Raw genomic sequence first — 11,470 nt, 5'->3', positions numbered from 1 at the left:
ATGAACTTTTGATCTTGTTGCATTTGAAATGACTGCTTCGAAGACAGGAACCAGTCAAGTGACTTTGATATGTCAGGGTGGCAATAAAATGGCAATATGATATAGTCATTGTGCTCTCGGCTTGTGACTGAATGGGGTCAAATTGGCAATTTTAAGCAATCTGTGATAATATGACAATTAACTGTGACACTGTGAAATTTGCAAATGTGTTGCCATGTATGCAGAGAACTTTAAATTAACTACTTACATTAAGAGCCCAGCCAGAACCTCATAGATTTGAAACAAAAACTTCAGCGATTTCTACACAAATAGCGCTGCAAATTTAGAGCAAATTTAACTGTAAAGTGACATAAGTGCTCAGCAGCCTTGCTTTTATATAGTAATATAACCAGAATAAAACAAATTATGCTGGAAATACTTGTAATCAGTTGTCAAACACAAAAACATTCAATGCAATTAGGCAAGCACCAGTTTTTTTTAGTTGCAGGGAGGTTACCATCCCATTTTTAGTCTAGTGTGACTGATAAGAACAAGGATAACATGAACTGTTTTAATTTTTTGTGAGACAAAAATTTCACCTGTAGCATCACAGGTGATAGGCTAAACTAAAAGCTCATAGCTAGATGGCTGGCAAGAGGAATTTATGACTGTGATTATGATTCTCACAAATCTTGCAACAGCCTCACAAAGGAAACCAGATGACAGTGTAGATTTCAAAATGTTTGATTGCTCATGTTCTCCTGCATGCTGGTGTCTCATTTTGTATTACTGATATGTGAATAACAGAATGTGCTACATACTCTCTGGAGGATATGGAGTTCTTTAAAGCCCCCTGTAAGTGAGCAGGGATGAGTTCAACAGTCCCAACTCTCTCAGCAATGAAGGTAACTTGTTTATAACTGACAGGAATGATGGCTGTAAGAGACAAAATGAGATCGAGTTTTAGAAACAAAACAAAAACTAGATTTGGAAATAAACTGTCAGTTATAACTTACAAAGTACAAAGTAAAAAAGAAAACATTCATAGTTAACTGATATTTGTGCCATGCTGGATTCTTTTACATCTTTATTTTGTTTTCTTTAATCCGTAAAAAAAAATCCAAACAGCCATTTTTATACACCCTGGTGTATTTCAACTTGTACCTTTATTTAAGCTATTAGGTTCCTGTAATGTTAAACCTTTTATTTAAGGTAATGTAGAGGATAATAAAATATATGGCGCAAGATAAATGAGGAAAAAGTCAATGTCTCAGATGGGAAGACTCAACCTTGAATCTCCCCACAAACTTTGCCACATTTAAGTTTAGAAAATGGTTTTGGGAGGCTTTTTATGAGTGCTGGGAAACTACTTTCAATGGGATAGACGGACTAAAGAAAAGAAGAGGTGATAGTGAGATAGGAGAACAGCTGTGAGCTGGTCTCAGCTACAGAGCGAAATGAAATCAGCATACAGCTTGATAGGATTGTATGCCTCCCTTAGTCACAAAGCGAAGGTCCACGTTCTTTTACCACAGACGTCTATTTATGACCCAACCTACCAAATTAAAACACTACAGAACTAGAAGGAGAGACTGATAAATAAACGAGGAAAAAGGTGCTAACAAATATATGAACAAACCAAACTGTCACAGCTGTGGTGGCAGATGTATGGACGTTGTGAGAGAGGACCACGCGCTGGCACTTGCTTGGATGCAAGTCCACTTCATTAGTAAGGTTGGTGGCACAAACAGAAATGTAGAGGGAATGAACAGAACCTAAGGATTCCCTATACTGGGAAAACCAACACAACAGACCTGAAACCTGACAACACGGAGGGAGAAACTCATTATATCCGCACAGGAGCAATCGGGGAATGGGAGACAGGAGGGAAACACAGCTGGGAGAAGTCATAGCTGACGAGACAAGGGAAAGCAAAACCAGACACACTAAGATAAGACACAGACCTTCAAAGTAAAACAGGAAACATACACTGACAGAACTCAGAGAAAAGATACCGACAGAGCAGAGGGAACACATGGGCGGAGATGACTAAACACTAAACCAAGGAAGAACCAAAACCAAAGAACTAGAAGGTCTCAACCAGAATACATAATAATAAACACAAAACACTGGGTTAAAAAACCCAGGACCATGACATAAACATGTTAAAATTAAAACAACTACAAATTCAATAAAAACAACATTTTTTCTGCTTGTGAGCCAGGAAAGGGGTTTGCTTCCAGAAAGTTTTTGTTTGAAAATCAGTGAATGGCCATTGTGTATGATTTAGCCTGTTAGCACTACTCTGTAGCCACTATGCAGCCATTAAACAGGAAGTGACAGATTTAGTATAAATAACCAAACTTCTGTTTAAAACTTAAATAATCCCAACAGGAAACTCCTCGAGAGAGCGATTACAACATAAGAACATTAAAAAATTAAACATTTTGAAGAAATTACATTTATCAATAATAACTCTGATTCACTGAAAATGAAACTCTGTAGTTACATTACACCGTAGATGAGAAGGACGCAAATGCAGACAAAAGGTAATGACAAAGGAGGAAGTGCAACATGATTCAAGGCTACTAAACTAGCAAAATACAACAGGAGAAGAATAAAAATGATTAAAGAGGCAAACTCAGACACAAAATGAAACATAACATTCAGAAAAAAACACAGGTTTGTAGAGCAGTAAAACAAGTGCAACCTGCAGGCTTTTGCAATTCTTTCTGTTCAAACACAATATGCTTTTTAGTTTTAAAATCATTTTTATTGTTTCATTCTTTTGTTTTGTTTATGTGGATATAGTAAATTTGTAGTATTCACTTCATTGTTTAGTAAAATTTTCTTAAGTGAAAAAACAAGTGATTTTTTTTACATTTTTTTAATGTATTTAAATAGTTATAACCTGTTACTGCAAAGTAATAAAATTTATCAATTGGCACTTTGGCCTTCGGATCAATTTATTGACCTTGAAGGAGATGTCAGAAGTCAAATGTTGTATGATATTTTAAATCTTTATGTTACACTTGTATGAATCACAGTTTCTAAGGCTGTTGTCAATTTTAGACCAATAAATATTTTAGTTGACCTTGAAAACCGTGGTGGATGCATAACCAAATTTTAATGGCTCATTAACATGACCCCACTCTACACCTCTACAAAGTTTTATCAGAATTCATTCAAAACCTTTCGCGCTTCCGTGTTTACATGCAGAATGACACACACAAAACTCCCCAAAACATAACCTCTTTGGCATCAGTAATCAGTGTTGGGGAGTAACGGAATACATGTACCGCCGTTACGTATTTAAAATACAAAATATGAGTAACTGTATTCCGTTACAGTTACCGTTTAAAAAGGTGGTATTCAGAATACAGTTACTTTGTTGAAATAAATGGATTACACTGCGGTACTTTCCTGTTTCATTTTGTCGCGGGTCAGGACTGTTTGGGTTTTGTTTGACAGCTACGTTCTGTTGTTCCAGGCGGCAGCGTTACGGTTGCCATGGTTAAAGGGCGACGCTCTCTCTCTCTCTCTCTCTCTGCCACTGTGTGTTTCCTGGGTGAGAGAGCGCCTTTTCGTTGTTGTTGTTGTTGTGCTAAGCTAACAGGCAGAATGCTACAAGCATAGCTCTAAAGAATGTAGCATCATGGGCAGTGTAGTCCGTGTTGCAGGGAGAATGGACTGCCATACACGTTATGGGTCTGTGAGCGCGAGGAGGGAGAAAAAGGGGAGTGGAAAGGTACGAGTTGTCATCGAGGAAAAACGGGAGCTGGAAGCATATAAATATAATAATAACCACTGCAGCCAAGAAGAGAGCCTGACGAGCCCAGTTGTAAGTAAGCTATTAAGACTCGACTGTACTCTGTGTTCGTGTTTTCCTCCGAAAACAATAAGTTCCGTTGGAGCAGTCTTTCAACGCCTCTCTCTCTCTCTCTCTCGCAAGAAAAGTTGACCCACACAACAAAGTAAAGCTATTTTTCGGCTACAAGCCGACAGGGACCCCGCCGTATTAGTCAGAGGTCCCTTTACTACAGTTCGGAGTCGCGGACCTTCAGTAATAGTAATAAATCACACAGCAATAGTACATTCACGTTGTTGTAAAAAGCATGATAATATATTAAGTAATCCAAAGTATTCAGAATACGTTACTGTCATTGAGTAACGTAACGGAATACGTTACAGAATACATTTTGGGGCATGTATTCTGTATTCTGTAATGGAATACATTTTAAAAGTAACCTTCCCAACACTGTCAGTAATAGACATAATTTAAAAGTTCTAAAACTCAAAACTCTGGGAATAAGACCCAGGACCCTGAAATATTACTGCAAATGGAAAGTCAAAAAGTGGGAGTGAAAGCAGTCAAAGAGTTGAGAAGAATGTCAGTAAGGTAGGTGGGTTGAGTGGGCAAGACGCCCCACTGACCACTGATAAGGATGGATACCTCTGGATGGTGGCTCAGAGAGGTGTTTTACCTCAAGAGATAACTTCTTCGACAGATTAGACAATACTCAAGGGAGGCAATGCGAATTTAGAAAAGAGGGTAGGTGAAGAAGATTTAGAAAGGAGAGCTGGATGTAATAAATGTTAATAGGTTTTTGTGTAATGAAGTCTTTTTATTTATTAGATGGTATAAATTAAAAGACACACTGCTTAAATAGAAATATGCCTCTTCAGTGGCATTTCCACAAATGATTAAGAACACCCAAATTCTTTAACTAGCAAATACACCTGCCAGAGAAAAGGACATCATGTAAAATAATGTGTTATTTAATAACCTCGCCGTGTTGTATCATCAGTGTTGGGGAGTAACGGAATACATGTACCGCCGTTACGTATTTAGAATACAAAATATGAGTAACTGTATTCCGTTACAGTTACCGTTTAAAAAGGTGGTATTCAGAATACAGTTACTTTGTTGAAATAAATGGAATACACTGCGGTACTTTCCTGTTTCATTTTGTCGCGGGTCAGGACTGTTTGGGTTTTGTTTGACAGCTACGTTCTTTTGTTCCAGGCGGCAGCGTTATGGTTGCCATGGTTACAGGGCGACGCTCTCTCTCTCTGCGACTGTGTGTTTCCTGGGTGAGAGAGCGCCTTTTCGTTGTTGTTGTTGTTGTGCTAAGCTAACAGGCAGAATGCTACAAGCATAGCTCTAAAGAATGTAGCATCATGTTCAGTGTAGTCCGTGCTGCTGGGAGAATGGACTGCCATACACGTTATGTGTCTGTGAGCACTAGGAGGGAGAAAAAGGGGAGTGGAAAGGTACGAGCAGTCATCGAGCAAAAACGGGAGCTGGAAGCATGTAAATATAATAATAACCACTGCAGCCAAGAAGAGTGCCTGACGAGCCCAGTTGTAAGTAAGCTATTAAGACTCGACTGTACACTGTGTTCGTGTTTTCCTCCGAAAACAACAAGTTCCGTTGGAGCAGCCTTTCAACGCCTCTCTCTGTCTGTCGCAAGAAAAGTTGACCCACACAACAAAGTAGAGCTATTTTTCGGCTACCAGCCGACAGGGACCCCGCCGTATTATGCTGGGCTTACACTGTGCGATTTTTTCAGTCGCGCGATTCAGCTCCTGCTCAAACTGTACGATTGACTCGCAGGGGTTAGAAGTTCATAGGTCACGATGCAGGGTCTCACACTATACGGCCCAATGCTCTGATGCGACCTGAGTGCTCACACTGTGCGTCCATAAAAATGAAGGTTATAACAGAAATTCTGTCGTTCGCTCTCCCTCTCCGTCTTTCACTCACACAGACACACCACCACCATCAACTTTGCTAAATTGCTAATGAAAAACATTGGTCAGGCAGCTGTGATTGAGCAGCAGTGTCGATCCAACTATTTTCACGGTTGTTGTGGTAGTGATAATTTTGTGAGGCCACATCGAAAGGGCTCGGATGGTTCTACAGGTTGTGCCTCCATCGCTTGTGTCCAGATCACACGCTGCACTGCCGTGCTACGCCGTCTTTTTCGCTGACATTTGTGTTTGCGCGTGCGCAGTGTGGCAAACTGCGGTGACACCCTCATGACCAAGCGATTGATGATCGGGAGCTGGTCGTGAGGTGTCAATCGCTTCTCGTTACCCCACGTATACTACACGATGAAGGCCAAAATCGGGCCGATCGCCAAAACGATCGCACGACTCAAAAATCGGCTCAAAATGGGCCAAAAATCGCACAGTGTGAGCCCAGCATTAGTCAGAGGTCCCTTTACTACAGTTCGGAGTCGCGGACCTTCAGTAATAGTAATAAATCACACAGCAATAGTACATTCACGTTGTTGTAAAAAGCATGATAATATTGTAGCGGGTCAGGGCTGTTCGGGGTTCTGCTTGTACAGTTATGTTTTGTGTATGTTGCCATGGTGACGGGTGACGCCCTCTCGCTGCGACGGTGTGTCCTTCCGGGGTCAGAGGGCGCCCTATGTGTGTTGTGGTTGCCGCGCTGAGCAGTTAGCTAGTGGCAGTGTGTTCTTCTGCAAATGTAATAAACGGCTGTGCTCCCTGGCTAGCTCACGGGAAGCAAGACCAAACGATACCTCCGTCTCCTCCTTGTCTTAACTCGCCACAATATATTAAGTAATCCAAAGTATTCAGAATACGTTACTGTCATTGAGTAACGTAACTGAATAGGTTACAGAATACATTTTGGGGCATGTATTCTGTATTCTGTAATGGAATACATTTTAAAAGTAACCTTCCCAACACTGTGTATCATCTGAACTACAAAAGGATCAATGATAGTGCTTACCATGTTGGACAAGGCAGTCAGAGAATGACTTGCTACCCTCACAAGTTCACTGTCTTGATCTGAATTAAAGTTTGGTTTTCAGTCCATTGAACTAAATTCTTTATTATAGGAGGTTAGGTTCAGTTATCTGGCCTGGTTATTGATGGTCATTATCAATAGGCTAATGATGCTTGAGGAGTAAGTAGTCCAATGCCAAATAAAATTTATTAAACAGGATCTGAAGAGTTTATTTGGCCAGTGATGTTCAACTTGGCTGCACGGTAGTTGCCTCACAGCAAGAAGGTCCTGAGTTCGATTCCACCATCAGGCTTTCTGTGTGAAGTTTGCATGTTCTCTCCAGGTACTCCCGCTTCCTCCCACAGTCCAAAGACATGCAGTTAGTGGGGATAAGTTAATTGGAAACTCTAAATTGCCCATAGGTGCGAATAGGCACATAGACACAGATGTGTGTCTATGTCTTAGCCCTGCAACACACTGGCGACCTGCCCAGGGTGTGCCCTGCTTCTCGCACAAAGACAGCTCAGATAGGCTCCTGCAACCCTGAAAGGGATAAGTGGCAGAGAATGGATGGATGTTCAACTTGGCAGGTAAAATAATATCAGCCTTAGAGGATATGATGCTAGTGAAAAATATTTGAATGCTTAAATCTGACATTAAACCTCAAGACTCAAGCTTCATGGTCAAAAGTCATTTGTGTTTGTGATATGTCAACTCCATATTGCCTTCCATATGGACTTCATCCAGGCTTTTTCAATTGAAACACCAAATACGTCTTTTCATGAATGCTTTTACAAGTTGTTAGATGGTAACGGATTCTTTAGTTGGAGAACGTGTTTAAACATTTGGTTTTAGCTTAAAGCACAAATGTGCCTAAGTACTGTTTGAAAATGCTGCAGGCTGACTGATGACTACATCGTATGAGTAAATATAGTGATTGTGATTTAGATAACTTTAGTTTTTGACCATATTCCTTTTTTCTATGTTGCCAGCTCCCCTGAGAATTCAGATGCTCATTAACCATCCATCCAGTATTTCTCTTCATCTAGTTCTGGGTCACAGGAGCGCTGGAGCCTATCCCAGCCGTCATGGGAGGTGGGGTAAAGTTTTGATTGGTCGCCAGTCAGCTGCAGGACTAATGCAACAGAACTAACATTAACCCTTGCATTCACACCTACAGCCAACTAGGAATCACCAGTTACCGTGCATCACCTAAGATGCATGTTTTTGGACTGTGGAAGGAATCTAGAGTACCAAAGTGAGCATACACAGGGATAGGGATAACATGTATACTCTGTACAAAAGGGACCCAGACAGCAGATTTAAACCCAGAATATTCTTGTGGTGGGACAACAGCACTAATAAATACACCCTCATGCCATCTCCTGCATTAAAAATGTTTATTAAAACAAAAGAAAAACACTTCTAAGGCAGCAGGAAAAAGCAGAAAGACAAGGGGGGACCCCACAGGCAGAATAACAGTGAACAGTGCAGAGGATATAGTGGTGGGTGTGGTGAGTTTGGGGGAAAAGATACACTTTAACTGGGATTAGAAATAAATATATTACCTTCAAAAAGTGAAGCACATTATTGAATGGGCTCATGCATCACAGATGAGCACTCCACAAGCACACACAAGCAGCATGAAATATGTATCAACCTGAGATATGGTTCTCTCTTAGAATAATAATAAACACCGTGGACAGCACAGAGCAGTAAAGACAAAAATCTAATTCCACAGCCACACGCAGACACAAAGTGAGTTTGGTCGCATTGCAGGCGAAAGCAACACCATCCCGGAGGGAATCTAAATTATGCTCCAAGAGCACTAAGTTCACGCAAGCTAGACAAAGTTGTCATTGTACCACCAACTGTGCCTGTGAGTCTCCAGTGACTTCTGACTAGCTTAGCTGTCAGAATCTGTGTGTTTCTGCATCGCAAACACTACAACAACTATTTCAACCATTATTTTCTCAGAAATGTCAAGGGTTTTGTTCTGTTTGTCTGTATGTGTAACACTTGTAAATATTGCCACCTTGTGATAGAATACTTTGCAGTGACATATTGCTGCTACTTCCCGGGCTTTTGCATATACCCTAAAAAGGCAAAATGAAAAAAAGCTGTATTTTTCATACTGTGTTTCAAAGCTGCTTTAGTGGCCACCACTTACAGGGTCACATTCAGCTGAAAACACTATTGAATATCCACCGCTGGCACTTTATCAACTTCCTAATTCAGCATGAAAATAGCATTATTTTTCTTTTCAGGACATAACCGTTACAGTTGGAAGCAAGTGAATGCATAAATGATTGAGTACATACAGAGGGGGAAAAGCTGTTTATGGTTCAGCGGTATACTACTGAAATTAGACACACAGCCACAACTGACCTATATTTTGCTCTGCATGATGAGCTATCAATGACAGGCAGCAGTTCAGTGAGGACAGTGGAAAACTGGAAAACTGAACATGCTATCTTCTGATAGTGAGACTTTTTCTCTTAGAGGTTATCGTCACAACAACAAAAAATATCATTTTGGGTAATTTGCTAAATCCCTCAGATCCCTTAAGTGTTTTTGGGAAGATAGTTATCTGGCAGGGTTCATTTTTCTTGTAAGTTTATGTAATGTTTTATTTTGACACTATCCTTTGGCCAGATATATGCAGCTCTAACCAGCTGCAAAGGATCAAAGACCACTGCAACAGATTGCTGTAGCAATACAACTGTACAGATGAAACATTCACATATGTCAATACTGTCATACTTTGAATGCTATAAATGCCTTTCAGGAAAATATCATCACAGCAGAGTGACTTATTTTTCATTCAGACTTTCATTGGGTGTTTGATATGATTTCCACTGTTTGCATGCCCAAGGATGGTGTTATTGATTCTTTGATATAATAATGTACAAACTGGTTCTTCAACTCTTATAACTAACTCTTACAGTGCCTACCTATAAAATTTAAAATGTAAAAGCAGTGATTATTAAGGCCTCATTCACACAGAACCAAAGACCAGTCAGTGACTGATCTCTGTGGAGAAATGTGTATTGCCTGATTGCCTTGATTGGCTGTTGCCAGGTGAAATGTTATAAAGAAAAACCTCTTTGTGATCGCTTTGTTCACAAGCAGCTTGCCGCACTTGCCGGTAGTTTCCATGGAAGATGCCTACTGGTGTAATCAAACACTTACCAGCTACTTTTACTTTGAAGACTAACGGCCTTTCTATCTGGTTTCCATTGCACTTTTACAAGTTTCACTTCTCTCAGTGTGTAGTTGGCAAGTGTTTGCAGACAAGTGGCTATTTTCCATACAAAATATGGGTGACTGTGGTGACCTGCTAGCAACCAAAGCAATTGTAAGGAGATTTTTGGTGCAGCACTGTATACCACTTTGCAACCAATTTTACCTAGTGCCAGGCAGCAGCATCCAGCAACCACTTGCCAACCTGTCACCATTTACACATTTATTCCCCAGCAACCAGTGGTTGCCAAAGGAAAACTGATTGATCTCTAGGCCTCTATCATTGGCCACTAAGCACAGCTCTGTTTCTCAGGTTTTTTTGAAAGATGTTTATGTCTACCAAATATTTGCCACTATACTATGTATATACAGTGCCACTATACTAAAGTGGCTTTGAGTCTTTAAGGATGTTCTATAATATTCATAAAAACCCAAAACCACTACAGTAAAGTGAAGGCTTTTTCTAATGATTTAATATTTTGAAAGGCTGGCAAATACTGGGGCAATTCTCAGTGACTTACACAAAGGTGTCTCATTAGCATGAGATCAAATGTCATCTGAGTTTATGCCATGCTTAACATGGAAGAACAGCAGTTTATAGAAAATACAAAGAAGTGAAACAATGTTCTTCCTCCGAATTCAATTGCTTCTGACATTTCATTGGCTGTAACAGTCACTGATAAACTTAATAGCATAGGGAACTGGGAATTGTGCTTTCCCTACATCCTGACAATAGGAGAATAATAATCAGTCTTGAAGCATGTTTGAGCAGTGGCAGTTATTTACATCTGATCCTTTAGCTCCAGGTTCCTGTTGACAGAAATGAGACATGGCCACATCACAGCTGCCTTCAGTTTTTGGCATTTCAGCTTTGAAAATAGTGACAGGTCTCTCTGGGCCAAGATTTGCGGCATCCTGATATATCAATGATGCCTAATGTCTTTGATAATATTCTTCTTAGTATTTGCCGACATTCTGAAGAGTTCGTGGTGCATGTTCACTGTCACGTTATTTTCCACCCTCGAAAGACTGGGTGTTTGCTAGGCATCACTCTAAGTGGCAGCGGCTAACAGTACAGTTTTCAATGATTTGTGATGCTGTTTGGACAGTGGCACCTCTTTGATGGTTTCATTTTTTTCTCTTTTCATTTTGACTGTCAAATCCAACTGCGACTTTAGAGGTGTGGTACCAAATGCTTTGCTTAATGTCCCTCCGTCCTCATGAGTTTAGGACTTAATAAAATTACAGAGTTTCTGGTTGGAGTTTTGAAAAAGTGTCAGATTGTCATGGTTGGCTGTGTGGCAGGCGGGCAAGCAGGAGTGGTGGATCCAAAATGCAGGACTCAGACACAGAAGTTCAACTTAAAGCGCAGCTTTAATGCTGGAAAACCTCTTACTAACTAAACTCACCAAAAGACAAACAAAAACACTGGTGGACTAAAACACTGAAGCACAAAACACTGAACTGGAACTGGAAACAAAACAC

The sequence above is a fragment of the Astatotilapia calliptera genome, chromosome 22, assembly GCF_964374335.1.
Source record: "Astatotilapia calliptera chromosome 22, fAstCal68.1, whole genome shotgun sequence".
Taxonomy (NCBI): domain Eukaryota; kingdom Metazoa; phylum Chordata; class Actinopteri; order Cichliformes; family Cichlidae; genus Astatotilapia; species Astatotilapia calliptera.
This window is presented reverse-complemented; position numbering follows the sequence as displayed.